The sequence below is a fragment of the Protopterus annectens genome, chromosome 8.part1, assembly GCF_019279795.1.
Source record: "Protopterus annectens isolate FY-2018-M chromosome 8.part1, PAN1.0, whole genome shotgun sequence".
Taxonomy (NCBI): Eukaryota; Metazoa; Chordata; order Ceratodontiformes; family Protopteridae; genus Protopterus; species Protopterus annectens.
In genome coordinates this window covers 415,411,532-415,432,457 of record NC_056742.1, presented here as the reverse complement: position 1 = coordinate 415,432,457, position 20,926 = coordinate 415,411,532, and positions in this window count along the sequence as shown.

Sequence of the window (20,926 nt, the reverse complement as noted above, 5' to 3'; positions counted from 1 at the left end):
TATTTGCATTTCTCATTTTTTATTGCAAGGGTTTCATGTTATATAATTTTCATGCTTTACATCAAGAAGAATAATAAACTACGTATATTCCCTCCCCAAATACAATTGAAACATTCCGTATGCTCACTTCATTCCTAGATTTAGGCTTCCTGATACTTATATAGTTCATCCCAGCTTTGGGGTACTAAGTGGTTTAGAAAGAAATGGAGTATATCTCATTATAAATATCTTTACTTTCCTGAAATACTGACATTAATTCTGTATAGCACATTGCACAGTATGCAGTCACTCAGATCGTAAACCCAAACAATTCCTTTCATTTGATACAAAGTTATATTTTGCTCCTTTCCCTCTTTATACATAGCAGACTGTATATACTAGAGTTTAAAAGTTTAAAAGAGCTCCAAAACAACCCTGTAATTTTGTTGGGCTTTCTATTTTGGACTGCTTATTATTCTTTGTTTTCTCTTTCAAAATTCTGGTTACAAGTTACAGCTAGTATCTGACCATTTTATGAAGTTTAACGCATCAAACTTCCCCAAATACCAGCATCAACATAACTCATAATAAGACTGAAAATATTTGAAAGAAAAAACTGTTTAAGTTAATTTGTTAATATTAGTAATAATGTAAATTGAATCTTACTGGAACACTTTCATTTATCAATACTTTAAATTGTTTTACTTTTCTATCCAAATTACCAAGGAGCAAAATATATTATTAAAAAGGAGACAGGAAAGTAAATGAAAAAATAAAATAAAATGAGAAAAAAACGGTAGTTGGGTATCTGCTTGAGAAATGAATTCTATTATTCTCTCCTCAGAACCCTGGAAGTTCAATAAATATTATAAAAAAGCTGCAATGAACTTGAGAAGTTTAAAGCCTTCTGACTACATATTATTTAAGGCTATCAACAGGCTTATCCAGTCTTCTTTACTATAAATGAATAATTAGTAAAGAAATGTGGGCCAAGCACTTTATTATATAATCCTGTAATTAATGTGATCCTGCTCTGAAATACTGGGTTAGGAGACAGATTCTTGCACCTCCTGGTAATGCATTTATGTCAGGCATGGATAAATGTTAACACTGTTCCAAAATGTTTCTTCAGGGATCTTGGAATTCCTACTGGAACCATGGCACTGAATAATAATGTTTGACTTGAAGTAATAATCTTGATATTCCATACTCGTAGTTTTTTTAATATTTTCTGCATGGGTGTTTAACTCGAAAGACTTGTAAAATGTATGGGCCAATGTCATACCTCTTAAGTTCTTAGCAAAATAAATCTAGACAAAGCCAAAAATGTTGGGGAGACAAAGGTCAAGAAACAGGAACAAATGTTAAATATTGCCCTTATAAAGTTAAAAAAGTTGCTAGAATGAAAGGTTTTGCATCAGCATATATTTTCTGAAGGATATAAAGCCTGAATCACAAATATCTGTCATTATTTATTGACTTCAGTCCTCAATGATTTGCCATAAAATCCCCAAAGTTTTGAGGAACAGACCCAAAATATGAGGCAAAAATGTGGGCATTCTGCAAAAATCTGGACATTTGAGAGTTGTAACTCATGTACTTCTTGGGCAGATGAGCATCTCAAACCTGCTGGCAATACTGAAGAGAAAAGCTAATGAGTGAGCTTTGCCATTCCTGATTTCCAAGTATTACATTTCAACAGCCAATTTTCCTTCTTAAATAATGAGAGTTTGAGTTTGCATTTTGTATGATTTCTTTCTTTACTCTTATACCGATTGTCTCATTTTCCTATAGTTGTATGATTCTGGAGTTAATATATTTAAGTAAAGGGTATGGGGTGAATCCCCCCCACATGGTTACAGCAAAAGTTTCCCATTGCTCAAACATTATTATGATGTTGCTGAATATAATGGTTATGGGATCGTCATTGTTGATTATTTGCATTAACTTTAGGTAAATGGATCTTAGTACTCTGGGAAGCAAAGCGAACATATTAAATAACCTAATGTTGGTCTGAAAAGTTTCACATAGACATCTTCACATAAAGGTCCTCCACCGTGGAGAACATGTAGTAGAATTAAAGGCTTGAAAAGCTTTATTAGTAGTAATGCTGTCATTTGTTTATGTTCCATGTTTACATTATACTGTTAGTAACTTATAAATGGTTACGTCTGTGCATCTGCTAATATTCTACATATTTTGGGCACATACTTTTTAAAGAGGCAGGACTGAAGTTTCACTTGAATTAAGACTAATAAGCTTTGAAAAGGAATGCAGCTGGGATGTGGTGAAAAATAGTAATGTAGCTGTAACTTTTGGAAATGTTTCATCTGTTCCCTCTGTAACTACAGATCCTATTTAGATCATACTTATTGATAGGGTCAGAGGTTCATAGGTTAATATCAGGCTAATTCAGTGGACCATTTGTAGCATAGCCATATTATCCCACACTGAATTTATCAAGACATGGATCCCTCAACACGGTTAATTACATTCAACCCACTTACTTCCCTTTTCCATAAGAACTTGGGGGCCAGATTGGGGCTGTGCTTACCATTTCCCATCCAGTCATCCAGGTTATGCTTAAAAAGAGCTAGGGAACTACTACATCCAGGGGAGTCTATTCCATAAAATAAGTATTCTCTGTGATAGATATCTATCACACCAGCAAGTTCTATTTATATTGTATTGGAAGTTCAGATCTCTTGAGAAAGTGTTTAGGGTGTTATTAGTTTTCTGGATGTAAAAGATATTGTATATAACTGGATATTTTGAGGTTCTGTAGCTCCCCTCTCAATGGTTTAAGGGGGTCATGGCATTTCAGGATGGGTATGTCCTTGTTTATCCTAGTAAGGAAACACTGTGGTCTCTCAAGATGAGTTATGCACTTATATAAGCACATACCAAAGGAGGCATTAAACTCCATAATAGCCTAATAAAGGGGGAGTAGAGGGGAATCATGGCTTTCCTTGGATCTAGAAGATGTACTCCTGGTGATTAGCCTGGCTATATAAAATGATTTCCTAACAAGAGTCTTTGCATGGTGATCAAAGGATGGTTCATTGTTAATGAAAGGGTCCAAGATTCTAATGACTGAGCCAGTTGTAAGGGGTGAGCATGGGTGCCTGGGTTTGCCAAACAACACAATGCAGCATCATATTTCATTTAATTTGAGACTGTGGTCTAAGCACCACCTGTTACTGCTTGTTAGGCCCTCCTGGGGAATCCAGTGGTCATTTGAGGGGTTTATGAGAGCTCCCAGTTAGCAATCATAATTTTTTTTTTATCAGTCACTAATCCTTAGTGTTAGCCTAGATACCAAAAAGGAGTGGTCCCTTTACACATTCCTGGGGTACATCACTGATAGCTACTGTTTTGGTTAAGAGTGTACCCCAAACATTAGTACCCACTACATTTAATCTACTACTCCAACAGTGTGACTGGACTAAAAACCTTCAATTAGACCTAGCTGTTCAGTACTTCAACAATACCTTCCTTAAAACACTTAATGACCTTGCCCCCACTAGGAAAGTATGCTCTAAAGCCAAGCACATACATTGGGTAACCAAGGACACCAAACTGCTACTTAAACACAGAGGTAGTGTCTGGTCAGCCTACCAGACCACCAAAGATAAAGTAAACCTAGTAGCTTATCAACGGCTATGAAATCTAGCTAAGAAACAAATTAAAAAAGACCAATAAACATACTTCCAAACCTGTCAACAGAAGCACCTAAACAAACCCCATAAATTCTGGCAAAACATTAACTATCCCCTCAGCCCCAGTCATACCCCAACCCCAATTCAGTTACATCAAACAATACTGACCCTATTGCAAATCAAATCAACTCTCACTTTATAAGTAATATAATCTCGCTACTAGCCCATGCAGGCACTTACTGTTCCCTCCCCTTCTCCAGCTAATACCAATCCTTTCACTTTTGCACCCATTCAGACTAGTTACATAAAGACTCTCCTAACCAAGCTTAAAACCTGCTGTCTTGCAGCTGACCAGTTTCCTAATGAATTTCTAAAAATTGCCACTCCTTCTATTGCCTACCCCATATCTATTGTGATTAATCATTCTATTGCAGAACAATATGTCCCACCACTCTGGAAAATATCACACATCATTCCCCTCTGCAAAGGGGGGCCCTCTAAAGAACTAACTAACTTCCATCCCATAGCCATCCTTTTCTCCTTAGCAAAAATCTTAGAAAAATGCATCCACAATCAACTCCTTAACCACTTCCTTAATCACAGCCTCTTGTCTAGTTCCCAACATGGTTTTAAGCCTAAACATAGTACTAGCACTGCCCTAATAACTTTCACTAACACTATTCATCATCTCATAAATAAAGGCCAGCTTGTCTCATCCATATTTCTCTATATGTCCAAAGCCTTCGACACTGTTTCACACCAACTACTAATCAACAAACTCTCATCTTATGGACACAGTTCATCATCCATAACCTGGTTCCACAGCTATTTCTCCAACTGACATGCAGGCCACTAAATGGGAGAACACTCTTCCCCCCTACTCCCCATCTCAGCTGGTGTTTTCCAAGGTTCTATACTTCGTCCTCTCATCTTTATTATATTTGCTAACATCCTTAGTTCTGCAACTCAACTAGCCTTCATTGTCCAGTATGCTGATGATGCTACACTTATATGTTCAGTCCCCTCACCCCATGAACTTCAACACAAAATGCAAACTGCCCTATGATACATAGAAAATACCTCACTGAACATCAACTAATACTAATCCCAAACAAAACTAATTTAATAGTTTTCAAAAACAAAAAAATCCAAAACATCCCACCTCCTCTCTCACAATCCTGTGTTAAAATAGAACCACGATAGAACCCAAACCCCAGACTAAACTCCTAGGTGTCACAACAGATGATAATCTAAAATTTGATAAACATATTTCTCTGACAATCAAAAAAGTTCCATATCAAACTTGGCACCCTCTACTTGGCAAACCATACCTTACTCAAAGCCCAAGGCTGGCCACTGCTTGATCACATCTGCTATCCTCCCTCCTCTATGGCTCTCTCATATTCACAAACCTGAGAAAGACAGACCTCAATAATGTAGAATTCTGCTACAACAAAATTGCCAAGTTTTCCACTAATCATCCACACAAAATTGCCAAGTTTTCCACTAATCATCCACACAGGCTTTGCTGTATTCTGGACTTTTGGAAAGTTCCTGTGTTGCCCATTTCCTTTCTTGGATAAAGGGAGGCTTCTTTGTTCACCAGTGGCAGTGGGGAGCTTAGAGCAGCCTATCTATCCCTGGAGGAGTGTTCCCAGCACAAGAATCCGGTAGTCTATTGGCCGTTTTGGGCCAGTTTCTAGCTCTTTCAAGTCCCCCTGTATAAAACCCGCTTTGGCGGGGTTTTTGCGCTTGATACTACTCAGCCAAGCTCCTTGTGGTCCTGCAGAGTGGTGCTAGCAGCAGAGAGGCTAAAAGAGCGACTGCTAACCTGATAAAGGTGTTTTTTTTCCTGCTACTACCTGGGCGACTGTCTGATCTAGCTAAACTGCAAGTATTTCTGCTTCTTGAACTGTTTTAAACTGTTTAAAGTTGTTTTTGCACCTGCACTTTTAAAGTTTGTCCTATTTGTTGCATATACCTGTTAAGGCTACACACTCAAGTGCGCTAGCCTGTGTTACATATTTATTGCATTTTCCTGCTGTTTGTTGCAAAAGAAAACAAAAAAAATTATCCTTGTTTCCCGTCTTTCCTGAGCTAGAGTAGTCCAAATACAGGCTTTGCTGTATTCTGGACTTTTGGAAAGTTCCTGCGTTGCCCATTTCCTTTCTTGGATAAAGGGAGGCTTCTTTGTTCACCAGTGGCAGTGGGGAGCTTAGAGCAGCCTATCTATCCCTGGAGGAGTGTTCCCAGCACAAGAATCTGGTAGTCTATTGGCTGTTTTGGGCCAATTTCTAGCTCTTTCAAGTCCCCCTGTATAAAACCCGCTTTGGCGCAGTTTTTGCGCTTGTTACAACTCAGCCAAGTTCCTCGTGGTCCTGCAGAGTGGTGCTAGCAGCAGAGAGGCTAAAAGAGCGATTGCTAACCTGATAAAAGTGTTTTTTTTTCCTGCTGCTACCTGGGCGACTGTCCGATCTAGCTAAACTGCAAGTATTTCTGCTTCTTGAACTGTTTTAAACTGTTTAAAGTTGTTTTTGCACCTGCACTTTTAAAGTTTGTCCTGTTTGTTGCATTTACCTGTTGAGGCTACACACTCAAGTTCGCTAGCCTGTGTTACATATTTATTGCATTTTCCTGCTGCTTGTTGCAAAAAAGGAAAAAAACAAAAAAATTATCCTTGTTTCCCGTCTTTCCTGAGCTAGAGTAGTCCAAATACAGGCTTTGCTGTATTCTGGACTTTTGGAAAGTTTCTGTGTTGCCCATTTCCTTTCTTGGATAAAGGGAGGCTTCTTTGTTCACCAGTGGTAGTGGGGAGCTTAGAGGAGCCTATCTATCCCTGGAGGAGTGTTCCCAGCACAAGAATCTGATAGTCTATTGGCCGTTTTGAGCCAGTTTCTAGCTCTTTCAAGTTACCCTGTATAAAACCCGCTTTGGCGCGGTTTTTGCGCTCGTTACTACTCAGCCAAGCTCCTCGTGGTCCTGCAGAGTGGTGCTAGCAGCAGAGAGGCTAAAAGAATGACTGCTAACCTGATAAAAGTGTTTTTTTTTCCTGCTACTACCTGGGCAACTGTCTGATCTAGCTAAACTGCAAGTATTTCTGCTTCTTGAACTGTTTTAAACTGTTTAAAGTTGTTTTTGCACCTGCACTTTTAAAGTTTGTCCTGTTTGCTGCATTTACCTGTTGAGGCTACACACTCAAGTGTGCTAGCCTGTGTTACATATTTATTGCATTTTCCTGCTGTTTGTTGCAAAAAAGAAAAAAAAATTATCCTTGTTTTCCGTCTTTCCTGACCTAGAGTAGTCCAAATACAGGCTTTGCTGTATTCTGGACTTTTGGAAAGTTCCTGTGTTGCCCATTTCCTTTCATGGATAAAGGGAGGCTTCTTTGTTCACCAGTGGCAGTGGGGAGCTTAGAGCAGCCTATCTATCCCTGGAGGAGTGTTCCCAGCACAAGAATCTGGTAGTCTATTGGCCGTTTTGGGCCAATTTCTAGCTCTTTCACGTCCCCCTGTATAAAACCCGCTTTGGCGCGGCTTTGTGCGATTTTGCACATAGCGCAGCATCGGGCAGCTCCGCTTAATTGGGTTTAAAACATTCTCAGCTCCACAAAGTCTGCTCTTCACTTTTTCCCTTAGAACTGATCTAGTTCTCATAATAAACACCCTATTCCTACTCTAAAGCCTGGCACTTGCTCACTAAAGCAATTATATAAGTCAGCACTAAAAAATTAAAAGCACTACACCCTCACAAACTCCCCTTGAGTACCTTGTTCCCCACTGGCCCTTTTTTTCAATTATAAAGGAATTCCCAATACTATTCTAGCATGTCCAAAGGTCAGTTGTCAATCTCCTCTCTGGTCCAGCTGGTGAATCTGGGAATCTTGAGGCAATGTTACAACTGCCTCATGTACACAGACAACCCTCTCCTCCTCCCAACAAATTCCAACACATGTGAGAGATGCAACCTTATAGCCAAACTGGAGGCTAAGCTCTCTCAACTCAGTACAGGTGTAACCAGTCAGGAGGAGAAGGAAACCACACTCACTACAATTCCAGTCGCACATAGACCTACCACGACAGCAAACCAAATACATAAACACACAAAAACATACTTGGAGGCTCTAAATAAAAATCTGCCTAAGTAGCAGAGACCTCCAAAGCAGACACCCAAGCAACCGCTACCCCAAAACAAAACACGTGCAACACATAGCTCACAAAGCCAGTGTGCCGAACAGTCATAGCCCTTAAGGCTAAACAACACACCTGATACACTTGTAATAGGTGACTCTATCGTCAGGCACACTGACGTCCCGTTCACCAGGCTGAACAAGGAGAAGGTCACGGTGAGCTGCCTGTCAGGTGCTAGGATCCACCACATAACACAAGCACTCAGCTCACTCCAAGGCAAGTACAAATATGACTCAGTCATTGTCCATGCTGGTGTGAATGACCTGAGACGTACCTCCCTGGACTACATGAAAAGTGACATAGAGGAGCTCTCTGAGCATGTAGCCCAAGCCGGTATGACCCTGACCTTGAGTAGCATCTTACCCACACCAAGAATGATGCCACAATATGAAGACAAATGATCAATTTCAACAATTGGCTTAAGTATTGGTGTCATTCAAAGGGGATCCAATGTCTGTCAGCCTGGGATGACATGCTCGACAAGCCACGATGCTTCGCTAGGGACGGCTTGCACCTGTCACCCCTGGGCTTTCGGATATTGGCAAAGGCTCTTGCCACCCCCATAGTGCCTTTTTTAGGCAAGGCTCAAAAGACAAACCCACCTCCATAGGTATCACAAGGGATAAGAAACTAAGAGTAATGCTACTCAATGCCAGAAGTCTAAACCTCAAGATGCACACACTCAAAACTCTCCTTAGCATGGAGAACATTGATATCTGTGCAGTAACAGAAACCTGATTCAAGGCTCCCGAGAGCACCCCAGCACTACCAGGTTATACCTCATACCATGCTTTTCGGCCCCAAAACTTGGACCGAACCACAAAAGGAGGGGGAGTATCAATATTCGTCAAAGATACCCACACCTCCAGGTTGGTGGCACAGCACGATGCATCAGAGACTATCCATGTGCAACTAACAGTCGGTAAAACTGCCTTCCAGTTTATAGCCTGCTGCAGACCACCCTCCCAAACCCAGGAACCCCATTCGGCCTTCCTGAGAACACTGGAAAATATGAAGGTCTCTCCAAACACCATTATATTGGGCGACTTCAACTACCCAAACATAGACTGGGAGCATTACTCTAGCTCCAACACCCTAGCCCAAAGGTTCATAGAATTTATAAACTCAAATGCTATGGAACAACTTGTTACCACTCCCACAAGAGGGGAAAACATACTGGACCTGATCATCACCAACATGGGGGCTCTATGCTCCAGACCAGAGGTGTATCCCTCACTGGTAAGATCAGACCATAAACTAATCTCACTGGATATTCACATCCCGTCCCCACCCCCTGCCCAGAAAACCACAGTGAAAAACTTCACTAAAGCAAATTTCACACTCCTCAAAACCGAGGTGGAATCCTTCAAAGCCCCGGGGCCTGTGGAAAATACAGGCCAGACCGCAGAATCCTTTATAAACGCATTCTATGAACACCTTCAGGAATGCATGGATCATGCAATCCCAAATAAAACCAAGATCCAATCCTCCAAAGGCAGGCGTCCTGTCTGGTGGACCCCAGCCATAAACAAACTATACAATAGAAGGAGGAAGCTACTACATGAGAGCAAAATCCCAAAAAGGGAAGGCATCTCTGATCAGTATTAGCAAAAAACTACGGGCACTCATAAAATCATCTAAGGCCAGCTTCGAGAGAAAAATTGCACAGGACATTAAGGATAATCACAAGGCTTTCTTTAGTTATGTTAGGAACCTGGGTGGGAATTCCCAGATATGCTCAGAATTAGTCCAGAATGACAAAAAATACACCGAACCCACAGACATTGCCAGCATCCTAGCTGACAGGTTCAGTGCAAACTTCTCCCCACCAAAAGGGCAAATATCTATCCCAGCCGAGTGCTGCCCCCCTGACATCTCAGATGCTCAGGTAAGAGTCGCCTCTCCAAAGCAAAAAACACAGCATCAGTGGGACCAGACAGTATCCCAGGCTGCGTCCTACATGAACTCCAAGAAGAGCTAAACCCAAACATAAAACTACTGTTCAATCTCAGCCTTACTACAGGATATGTATCCAAAGAGTGGCGTACAGCAACAGTGGTCCTTCTCCACAAAGGTGGTGTCTCAATGGATCCTGGAAACTATCGCCCCATAAGCCTGACTAGCTTGGTCTGCAAAGCTATGGGAAGGATCATCATGGACCTCATAAATAAAGATATTGGGGACCTACAGACACTTGATCCTACCCAGTTTGGCTTTGTTAAGGGCAGATCCTGCCTCTTAAACTTGGTCGATTTGTTTGAAACAGTCACCAAGGCCATTGACGAGGGGAAGATGGTCCATACAGCCTACCTGGACCTCGCAAAAGCCTTCGATACAATACCCCACTCGGGCATTATAGATAAGCTCACCAGCTTAAATATAAACCCCTATGTCACTAGATGGGTTGCAAACTGGCTCAAGGACAGAACCCACATGGTTAGAATTGCTGGAGCCATGTCAGACTCCAAACCAGTTACAAGTGGCATCCCACAAGGCTCAGTCCTGGGACCTCTCTTGTTCGGTATATATTTCTCGGAGGTACAGGCCAACATGGAAGGACTGTGGCTGACCAAGTTCGCAGATGACTGCAAACTAGGCGCCATAATTGACTCTCCAGCCGACACAAGCATCCTACAAAAGGGCCTCATAGAAAGAGACAACTGGTGCCAGAGCCATGGCCTCAAGCTAAATGCCAAAAAGTGTATAGTCATCCCCTTTGGCAAAAACAAAGTGCCCACAAATTACCACATAGGTGGTAATCCATTAAGTATGGAAGAAGTAATTAGGGACCTGGTGACCCAAGTTGATAGCAATTTCTCATTTGAAAACCACGTGGCCAAAGTGGTTAGAAAAACATTTTATATAGCCCACCTAATCATGAAGGGATTCACATCTAGATCAGGGGAGGTCATCGTGCCTCTTTACTCATCCCTCATCAGGCCCATAATTGAGTACAATGCCCCTTTTGGGATGTACCTTACCAGACACCTTCAGCAGCTGGAAAGACCCCCAAAAGTACCTCACCAAGAGGATCAAAGGGCTCAAACAGATGCCATATGCTGCCCAGTTAAAGAAACTCCAGCTCTACTCAGTGGCATACTGCCTGCTCAGAGGCGATCTGTGCCTGATGTATAAAGCCATGTCCAACCCGGAATTAATGGACATTCTGCACCTCAGAAAATCCAAATCCCATCAAGCTATGCACTCGAGAGACTTGAACCTCAGCACTGAAATAAATAGGACATGCTGGAGGGACAGATTCATAACCCAGAGGCTCCCTCCACTCTGGAATAGGATCCCAGTCCAGGTTAGGCAGAGTCCCTCATTGACTCTCTTCAAGAGGAATCTTGATGAGTGGATGGGATATCATAGGTTTACCCCGGGTATCACTTCTGTGTCACTGTTAGACAGAGGCACAGTATACTAACCTCGAAAAAGGACATAGCAAAATTCATTAAAAATGGGTGGCGAAAGCCAAACACACTCTGGCTAGGCTTATAAATGCCCTAGGGCAGATAGCCTAGTATGAACCTATGAACCTATGAACCTATAGGACCCACCACTGCAGAGTTCTCTCTCAGCTCAACTGGCTAGAACTCCCTAACCTTTTATTACTCAATCAACTTACCATGGCCCACAAAATAGTCCACCAATCCAGCAACTGCCCTGCTCTTTCCAGTATAGTCCAACCTAGTACCAATCTCAGATCACACAGATCCTCATGCAAACTTATGCTAAAGGTTACCCACTTCCACAACAATCACGACAACTCCCTCTATTCGTACAAAATAGCTAATTTTTGGAACACTCTTTCTCAACCCATCATAAAAAATCCTAACCATCCTGAGTTCAAACGACTTCTAAAGGACTACCTAGCTGCTCATTGGTTTTGCTCCTGCCATACACCTGGCTAATCCTTCCTAGTTCCTTTACCTTATCACTCCTCTCCCACCTCCTATCTCTACCCCTATCTTACTGTCCCTAGCATCTCCAGTTCTTCAATTTTATCTCTGTCCTAAACTGCTTTATTATATAACTTAATTCCTGTGCTCTGTTGGATATGGGTTCACATGTATTATGCTCATAATTTGTGGATGTAAATCACAACTATTTTGGTGTGTCTCTTGTTATTCATTTATGCACTATTATTACTTTGTTCTGCTCTTTATATATGTGTACACTATTATTTGCATTTTCGTATTTGTATATACATTTTCTTAATGTTATCATTGATACTTGGAGCTTTTCTCCCTGGGCTTCCACTGAAAACAGGCTCCTGGCCCAGTCAGACATTACCTGGTTAACAAATGTAATAAAATAAATAAATAAAATAAATAATGGTACCCTTGGAAATGGCTCCTCAATCACAGGCAAAGGCATCAAAGGTGTTTGAACTTGTCTCCTGCCTTGCCTACTTTTTGGAAGTGCTCACAGGTCCTGCAGTACCCTGTTACATCCCTTGCAATCCCAGGGCCAGTAAAAATTCTGCAGAATGTGTCTCTTGGTATGCTTTATGCCCATATGACCAGAAAAAGGAATGTCATTGGCTATGGCTAGAAGTGCCAGATGGTAGAGTCTAGGCACTACCAACTGCTGTATTACCTCACCCTATAGCCATCCCTCAGGGGTTCACTGTCTGGGCAGTAATCCTTTGTTCAGTATACACACTCCCCTTTTCTTTGAGAATCAGGTGCCTCCCTAGCTACCTCCCTCATTCCTCTCAGTGTAGGGTCTGAGAGCTGAGCCTGTCTCAACTCTATCTTTGTAACTCTTTCTAGCTCCACTTCGAGAGGAAGTCTGGTATCCTCTGACAGTGGTGCCACACTGTCAGCCTGAGTACTACCACTCACCTCTGCCCTTGCAGTCAATCTGTCCAAGGGAACATCAGTACCTACCAGCAGCTGTGGCTCATCTTCAGGCTCACTGCTACAGGGTAGCCCACTCCCTGAAAAAGCCACCTCACCAGCCCTGGCTTCAGGTCTGGGGTCTGTCTAGGTCTCCAGCAGGCTACCAGACCCACATACCTGTCTCCAATCCTGACTGCATGTAACTGCATGCACACAATGTACTGCATTATCAAAATCATTCCCTATCAAGACATCTGCAGGGATATCCTCAAACACACCTACTTGCTTGCTTCCTTTTCCACCCTCCCAGTCAAGGTGAACCCTGGCCAAAGGCATTTGGAATGGGGTTCCTACTAAAGTTATGATGGAGTGGACTGCCCAAGCAAGTACTGTTCCTCTTTAACCACTGCTTCACAATAGTTATGTTAGAGGCTGTGCCTTCTCTTAGCAGTGGCCTGTTTTCCATCCACTAAGATCAGATATAAACTCTTGTGATAGTTTGGTACTCCTATTGTCTCCAGACAAATTACCACTGGCATACTGTTAATCCCACTTCCTAGCTCCTCCACCTTTTGTTCCCTCCTTGCTTCCCTGGACATCTATATGTTACATGGCCCCATTGGTTACATTTAAAACATTTAACCTTAGATCCTGGCTGTATACTTGAACTAGTGTCTTCCACTGTTACTGCTGGACTCTATTGGGGTGGTTTAGGCTGCCCACCATGGGTTCTCTTATATCCATGTGAAGCACTGGGTATCCCCTCCCTGTGCAGTGATGCCCTGCTTGCTAAGTAGAGATCCCCTTTTTACCCCAGCTCATTTGCAGAGTTACACTCCTGGTCTGCCAAATAGATTATCATGTCCTCGGGCAAAGTGCTAAAGGCTTGTTCTCTCAACAAAAGGTCTGCCAGCCCTTCAAAAGTGACGACCTGATACCCACTCATGCACCTATGAAATTAAGTTTTAAACTCAGCAATATAATCACATACTTTCATCTGCCTTGCATCTATGCTCAAGAAACATTTTTTCTGTAAGCTTCAGGTGTTAACTAAGCACCACCTGTTACTGCTTGTTAGGCCCTCCTGGGGAATCCAGTGGTCATTTGAGGTGTTTATGAGAGCTCCCAGTTAGCAATCATAATTTTTTTTTTATCAGTCACTGATCCTTAGTGTTAGCCTAGATACCAAAGAGGTGTGGTCCCAGTACACATTCCCGGGGTACATCACTGATAACTACTGTTTTGGTTAAGAGTGCACCCCAAACATTACTAGAATAGGTTTTGTCGGTAAGCCAGTTTGCTATTCAGTGGAAAACACAGAGGTTTAAATTTAGCTTGATTAGCTTATAAATGATACCAGATTGTGGAATGGCATCAAAGGCTTTGGCAAAGTCCAGGTATGTAGTGTGACGTGATTTGCCTGAGTTCAGTGTCTCACTGACTTGTTTAAAATAGTCCACCAAGCCTTTTAACAAACCAAAACTAGTATTATTAGAGTTTAAAGACTATGTCTGTAACTGACATTGTCTTTTACCTGTGTTCTATATCTTCTTTTACCTGGAGTGTTTTATTAATTCCGTGTTATATTACTATACTCAGCATACATGATGTAACCTGTTTTGTGTATTATGCTGGATGTACTGTATTTGAATAACTTGATGCCGGAGCTTTTCTCCCCAGGCCTCCGCTGAAAATGGACCTGGTCCAGTCGGAATTTCCCGGTTAACAAATGTAAAATAAAATAAATAAAATAAATAAATAAATGTCTTTGTTAATGATTTCCTTAGTGATACACTGCATAGCCTTACAAATAAGGCTGATGAGGCTTTTGGGACTGTAGTTTTCTGGATCAGAACCTCCCCCATGGAATGGAAGCAGTTCTCCATGCTTCTGGCATGAATCAAGGGTTGAGGCTGAGAATGAATAGACGTAATAACAAATCAGCCAGATAATGTTTGGTGTTGACAAGAAGAGACCACCTGGCACATTATCTAGGCCCATGGAGCTAGTGATCTTTGCCTTGGAGAGAATGCTTAGGACTTGCTCAGTATTGAGCAATTAATGTGCTATGATTATTAGGCTGAGACAGGGGAGTAAAGTTTGAGCCAAAGTTGTATGCCAATATGTTTGCTATGTCCCTAGGAGATGAATATGTGGAGCTGGGTATTAGTCTGAGTTTTCTGACATAGAGGAAGAAGGCTTTGTGATTATTATTGACAAGGGTGGCAATTTTTAATTTGTAGTTACTTTTTGAAGGATTTGATTTTTTTTTAAAGTTCTTTGTTGATCTTTTTGAGTTTTTCTGTAAGTGATGTGGCGGTTAATTTTGCTTTTAGGGGGTATATGTTCCACCAAAATAGGTATATGTTCATAAATTTGACACCATATTTATGCCTTATCAGGACAAAGGCTTCAATGTAACCTGAGGTGGGCATCAAACTTATCTGTGAGTAAGGCAGTGTATAATATAGGGTCATCAGGGGTTGGGGGTTAGCAAAAGAGTTGGGGGTTGGCAAAATGGTTGAGGCATTTACCTCAAAGACACAAGGTACAGGATTTGATACTCACCTTTGAAGGAAATTGGCTAGGCTCAAAATGATTCACAAGGGCAGCTAGTCTAGTAACTACCTATGAATCTAGGAAACTATCAGGGTGAGGAGGTTTTTGACTTTATCGAGTCATAAGATAGAGTAGATTTGCCTAGGAGTTGTCTCTAGAGACAGAGGGATTGCAAGGTAAGACAGGTCTTGCATTTAAGGTAAGCTCTACTGCACAGTAGTCAGATTTGACTAGTGATTTGGTAACTATAGGTGCTGAGCTTCGGGAGTTAGGTTAATGAGAACCACGTCTGACATTTTTGGACTCCTCTTCTGATAACAAAGTGAAGGCCTGCAAACCAGCTACCATCATCTGAAATCCTTCTTTTTTACCCTCATGCCAATATACTGGCCAACAGATTCAGTGCCAACTTTATCCCCCCAGACCAATCACAATACCAGACTGCGAGGCACCCAGTATTATTGCTGTACAGGTTAAAATAGCACTGTTCAAAGCCAATAATACAGCTTCTATGGGACCTGGCAATATCTCTGGCTGTGTTCTACATGAACTACAGAGTGAACTGGCACTTCACCTGTGTGCCCTGTTCAATCACAGCCTCACCTCAGTCTTTGTCCCTACCGAATGGCGCACTGCTACAGTCATCCCTCTCCACAAAGGAGGAGTGACTACAGACCCTGGGAACTATCGCCCCATTAGCCTGATGAGTCTGATATGCAAAGCTATGGAACGCATCATCATGGACCTAATAAACAAGGATATAGGGAATCTCCCAACTCTGGATCCCACACAGTTTGGTTTTGTGAAGTGTAGATCATGCCTGCTCAACTTGGACAACTTCTTTGAGTCAGTCACTAGAGCTGTGGATGAAGGCAAGGTGGTTCATACAGCCTACCTTGATCTAGCCAAGGCCTTTGATACCATTTCCCACTCAGGAATCATAGAAAAACTCACTAAGCTATGCATCAACCCCTATATCACTAGGTGGGTTGCAAACTGGCTCACAGCTAGAACCCACAGTGTGAAAGTAGCTGACTCCAAGTCAGACTGCTGACTAGTCACAAGTGGAGTCCCACAGGGTTCAGTCCTAGGTCCTCTCCTGTTTGGTATCTACTTCTCTGAAGTCCAGGCCAACACAAAGGGACTCTGGCTGACAAAGTTCGCAGACGATTGCAAGTTGGGAGCTATTATTAACTCCCCAAGTGATGTTGACATCCTACAGAATGGCCTTACTGAGACCAACGACTGGTGTCAGAAACATGGCCTTAAGCTCAATGCCAAAAAATGTGTCATCATCCCCTTTGGGAAAAAAACAGTTCCCATGAATTACCACATTGATGGTAGTCCACTGAACACAGAAGGTGTTATAAGAGATCTGGGAAAACAGGTTGACAGTAACCTCTCTTTTGATCACCACATTGCCACTGTGGTCATAAAGTCATTCTATGTGGCACATCTCATTACAAAGGGTTTTGCATCCAGGAAGAAAGAGGTCATTGTCTCCCTCTTCTCTTCCCTCATTAGGTCAATCATTGAGTACAATGCCCCATTTGGCATGTACCTCACTAGACACCTGTAACAACTGGAGAGGCCGCAAAAGTACCTCTTAAACACCACTGTCTTTCTAGTTGCCTGCCCCTTATGTTAATTTGACCATATATCTCATTTCCTCTCTGCTTTTACTGGCTTGTGTGAGTAAGTGCAAAATTATCATTTTGTGAAATCACTCCCCTTTAACTATTTAAATTTATTGGCCATCCTACTGTAATCCATAGTACCAGAATACAAAAGTGACCACCCCCTTTCAATCTATCTTCCTGTTTTAAAAATAGTGACTCGCCACTAAAACTTAACTTTTTAGACAGGTAAAACTTAAGTTACCTACTTTCACATCTAACTCCTCTAGCGCACACTGCAGTGTTTAGGATAAACCATTTTTTTTCATCTTACCTTTAAGCGTCCCTGTGACTAGCACTTGCTCTAAAACCTGCTGGAAAGTGCTAGGAAGCCTTAAACTGATAGAAGCACTCAACTCTCCTTGTTAATAAGGAGAAATTAATTGTAGGCACTAAACAGCCTATAATTGCAAAGCACCTTGCTAAGGTAAGTGAAAACAGCTCTTGTACTTTACAAAAAAAAAGCACCAAACCAGGCATGTCCAAGGGTCAGCTTCCAGTGATTTCTCCTGTCCACCTGGTGAATTTGGGCATACTGGGGCAATGCAGCAATTGCCTCATATACACAGACAACCCTCTCCTCCTACCACCGAACACTACAACCTGCGAGAGATGCACTTACATGGCCAAACTGGAAGCAAAGCTCTCTCCACCCAAGATTGTGCTAGACAGTCAAGAGGAGAAGGTTAACACCCACACTACACCTCAAGCAACACAAAGCCCTTCTAAACCCACACCACCAACACCCTCACATAGCAACACTAAACCCTCATATGTGGAGACCCTTAACAGTAATCTGCCCAAGCAACAAGGACCTCTGAAGCTGAAGCACAAACACCAATCACAACCAAAGTGTCATAGCTTACAACACCAGTGTGTCACCCAACAACAGCCCCTAAGACAAGACAACGTACCCAACACTTTAGTCATACATGACTCTATAGTCAGGCACACTGATATCCCACTCACAAGGCTGAACAAGGAGAAAATTACAGTCAGCTGCCTGTTGGGCGCCAGGATCCGCCACATAACGCATGCACTCAAGTCACTCCACAACAAGTACAAATATGACAATGTCATTGTCCATGTTGGAGTGAATGACTTGAGACGCACCTCCCTTGACTACATGAAAAGAGACATGGAAAAGCTCTCGGATCATATGGCACAGGCAGGTATGACACTAGCACTGCCTTTGCCCCGAATTATACCACAGTATAAGGACAAAATGATTGACTTCAACAATTGGCTAAGCTTCTGGTGTCATTCAAAAGGGATCCAGTATCTGTCTGCCTGGGACGACATGATCGACAGACCACGATGCTCTGCCAGAGATGGTCTGCACCTGTCATCCCTGGGATTCAGGTTACTGGCTAAGGCTCTTGCCACCCCTATAGTGCCTTTTTTAGGCAAAGTTCAAAGGACAAAACCACCACTGTAACAGGTACAAGCATGCAAAATCTGAAGGTAATGTTACTCAATGCTAGAATTCTAAACCTCAAAATGCACTCTCTCGAGGCACTCCTAAAAATGGAGAACATCGATATCTGTGCAGTAACTGAGACCTGGTTCAAGGCTGCAGAGAGCACCCCTGCAATACCAGGCTACAACTCTTACCACACTTTTCAGTCACCAAACCAGGACCGAAACACTAAAGATGGAGGAGTGTCCATATTCACCCATGATATTCACACCACCAGGCTAGTTGCCTAACACAATGCATCTGAAATTCACCAGGTGCAACTAACACTAGGTAAGACTGCAATCCAAATTGTAGCTTACTAAAGATACCCCACCATGCCCCAAGATTCTCACTACACATTTCTAAACATAGTGGAAAATATGAAGATATAACCAAACACCCTAATACTAGGTGATTTCAACTATCCTGCCATCAACTGGGAAAACTACTCATGTACCAACACCTTTGCCCAATGGTTCTTGGAATTCATAAATTCCAAAGCCCTGGATCAACTAATCCATAGTCCCACCAAGGGCTCCAATATCCTAGACCTGGTCATTACCAACATGGGAAATTGATGCTCCACACCTATGGTCACCCCCTCGTTGGTCAGGTCTGACCATAAGCTAATCACCCTTGACATCCACATCTATTCCCCACCACCCAGTAAGAAAACCTCTGTAAAAAACTTCTCCAAAGCCAACTTAATGCTACTCAAGTTAGAAGTGACAAACTTGATGGCATCCATGCAGAAGGGAACTGAAATTTCGACTACTGAATCCTACACTAAGGCACTGCAAGAGCACAACCACTCGTGAATGAATCGTGCCATCCCAAATAGAACCAAGATGCTCTCCTCCAAAAAAAGGAAGCCAATCTGGTGGTTCCCTGCCATAAACAAACTTTACAACAAAAAGAAGAAACTGTTGCAGAAAAGAGGAAACTCCCAGGATGCAAAAAATCTCCCTTACCAGCCTTAGTAAGAAGCTGAGATCCCTCATAAAATCCTCCAAAGCTAGTTACGAAAATAAAATTGCCAAAGATTTCAAAGACAACCACAAGGCATTCTATAACTATGTCAAGAATCTAAATGGCAATGCTCAGATCTGCTCTGAGCTACAACAGAATGGCATTAAATATACTGATCCCAAGGATATTGCCAATATCCTGGAAGACCGATTCAGTGCCAACTTCACCCTCCTGTCACCCCCTAAAGAGCCCATCTCAATACCAAAAGATTGCCAAATTCCGGTAATAACGGCCACACAGGTAAAAAAACGCACTCTCCAAAGCTAAGAATACAGCATCCATGGGACCAGATGACATCCCAGGCTGTGTACTACATGAACTACCAAATGAACTGACACCTCACCTAAGTGTCATGTTTAATCATAGCCTCACCTCAGGCTTCGTGCCCACTGAGTGGCACACAGCTACAGTTATCTCACTCCACAAGGGGGGATCCACCTTGGATCCTGGGAACTATCTCCCCATCAGTCTGATGAGCCTGAGCTGCAAGGCGATGGAACATATTATCATGGAACTTCTAAACAAAGACATTGGCAACCTTCAAACACTGGACCCCACCCAGTTTGGGTTCGTGAAGGGCCGATCTTGTCTCCTGAACCTGATTGACTTCTTCAAATCAGTCTCCAGAGCTGTGGACGAGGGTAAGACAGTCCACCCAGCCTATCTGGACCTCACCAAGGCCTTCAACACCATCCCCCACTCTGGAGTCATAGATAAACTTACTAAGTTGGGCATTAATCCCTACGTCACTTGATGAGTTGCCAACTGGCTGACTGACAGAACCCACACTGTAAAAGCAGCCGACTCCAAATCCAGCTCCAGACAAGTGGCAAGTGGAGTACCTCAGGGTTCAGTCCTGAGACTGGTCTTGTCTGGCATCTACTTCTCTGAAGCACAGGCCAACACTAAGGGACTCTGGCTAACAAAGTTTACAGATTACTCTAAACTGGGAGCCATTATTGAATCCCCAAATGATGTGGCTATTCTACAAAAGGGCCTTACAGAAACAGATGCTTGGTGCCAGAGCCATGGGCTCAAGCACAGTGCCAAGAAATGTATAGTTATCCCCTTTGAGAAAAAAACATGTACCCATGAATTACCACATAAGTGGCAGTACACTAAACCCTGAAAGTGTGATAAGAGACTTAGGGACGCAGGTGGACAGTGGTCACACCTTCGATAACCACATCGCCACAACAGTCAGGAAATCCTTCTATGTGGCACACCTCATCACTAAGGGCTTTTCATCCAGAAAAAAGGAGGTCATTGTCCACTGTACCAATCCCTCATTAGACCCATTATAAAATACAATGCCCTGTTTGGTATGGACCTCTCAAGACATCTGCAACAACTGGAAAGGCCACAGAAATACCTCACTAAAAGAATCACAGGCCTAAAGCAGATGCCCTATGCTGACCATCTAAAATAACTCCAGCTATACTCTGTCGCATATCGTCTACTCAGAGGCGATCTCTGCTTAACATACAAGGCCATGTCAAACCCAGAGCTGTTGGACATGCTTCACTTAAAG